Source organism: Nicotiana attenuata, chromosome 2 (assembly GCF_001879085.1).
Source record: "Nicotiana attenuata strain UT chromosome 2, NIATTr2, whole genome shotgun sequence".
Taxonomy (NCBI): Eukaryota; Viridiplantae; Streptophyta; class Magnoliopsida; order Solanales; family Solanaceae; genus Nicotiana; species Nicotiana attenuata.
The window spans coordinates 50,637,768-50,639,682 of NC_031990.1; positions in this window are offsets into that span (position 1 = coordinate 50,637,768).

Below are 1,915 nucleotides of genomic sequence, written 5' to 3' on the forward strand. Positions count from 1 at the left end.
TTTCAATCCAGTATAATATACAGGACATCACGTGTGTGTAATCTTTTTTTTTCATTATATTATACTGGAGGAGTTGAGTTTGGGATAGCATATAGTTGAGTTTTGTTTCAATCCAGTATAATATACAGGACACCACCTGTGTGTAATATTTTTCTCCAGTATATTATACTGGACGAGTTCTGTTTAGGATAGAATATTATAGGGGGAAATCTATCATATGAATGTTTGGCTTCCAGTATGTTATACTGAATGAATATTATAATATAGACAAGTATTTTTTAAGTCCAGTATATTTTACAGGGTTTCTCCTGTGTGTAAGCTTTTTTCTCCAGTTTATTATACCGCATGATTATTATGCTGTTTTTCGATTTTCATATCTTGTATTTTAGTCTGATCCAGTATATTATGCTGGAAGACTGCAATCTATAGACTGTTCTTCTGTTCATTTTAGTGAATGAGTTATTTTGATAATTTATTTCTAATATATATACTGGGATTCTGATTGTGTTTATTATCTGATTTGTAATATGTTTTTTTTGATGATTTTATAGAAATGGAATCATCAAGTTATATATTGAAGGTACGTATTTCTAAAATGTTGATGTTTTTATCTTAAAATTACATGAAATGTTGCTTATCTGTGTTATATTTTGATTTTAGGAGGGAGATCGATTTTATGATCTTAAGAAGTGGTTTGCTGCTGATTGTTATTGGAAAGGCAATCGAAAATTTAAGAAAATAATTTCAGAGTTTTTGTGTGGAACTCAAATGGAACAGTTAAAGAATGGTGTGTTTGGGAAATTTTTAGAGTTGGATGACGTGGGTCACTCTGGGAAGTTGACTCATTGTATGTTGCTTTCTCAAGTTTTTTACAAAGATAAAAGCAAAATGGTTTTTAGAGTTTTTGATAACGACGTACCTTTTACAGAAGATGATTTCCATTCTATAACCGGATTGAAGATTGAGGCATCTGATTATAGTTTTGTTGATGATAGAGATAACCGTTTGAAGAAACGGTATTTCTCTGATGTGCCAAAAGGTTTGAAGGTAGAACGTTTGTATAAATTTATCACAAAGCGTTCTCGACTCCGTGATGGTGCAGCAGATGATATATGTGATGATGTCGAGGTCTGTGATGAAGATGCTGTAAAACTTGCTGAGATATACATATTAGAAACTGTTCTTTTGGATAAAGACATTAAAAGAAATATAAGTGAACGTAATATGAAAATCATAGACGATCCAGAACTTTGTTCTTCTTTTCCATGGGGGAGTTACTGCTTTCAAGAACTTATTGACAATTTGTCTCATCTTCTGAAAACAGAATCTGTGAAAGACAAACCTATTGGTAGGATCGCATCTTATACGTCACTTGGATTCCCCTTCTTGTTTAATGTATGGATTATGGAAGTGTTCAATGATTTCCGTCAATATTCAATATATGAGGATCGGGGGCCAATAAGGATGTTGTCTTACTCAAGCATTGGATGTCCAAAATATGACTCACTTTGCATGATTTCTTTAAGAAAACAACTGTAAGTTAATCGTATGTGAATTTTTAATTTATACTTGTGCTCATATATTTTGTTTTTATCTAACTATTTATATTTCTATTTAATTAATAGAAATATAAGCTTTTCAAGGTGAATCAATCATATCTTCTCCAATCTTCATCAAAAGTTAATGTTAGCGACATTGTCAATGTAAGTAGTTGTTTCTTCTATTTTATTTAGTCTTGCATTTCATTAGGTAGACTAGTGTGTGTTTTTGTTGTCCGGTATGTTATACAGGAATGAGTTTTCATTCCTTCTGATTCATGTCATCTAGTATAATTTACAGGTAATCTAGTGTGTGTTACCTTGTCCTCCTGTATGTTATACTTGGTCAGTTTTCATTTCTTCTGGTTCATGTCATC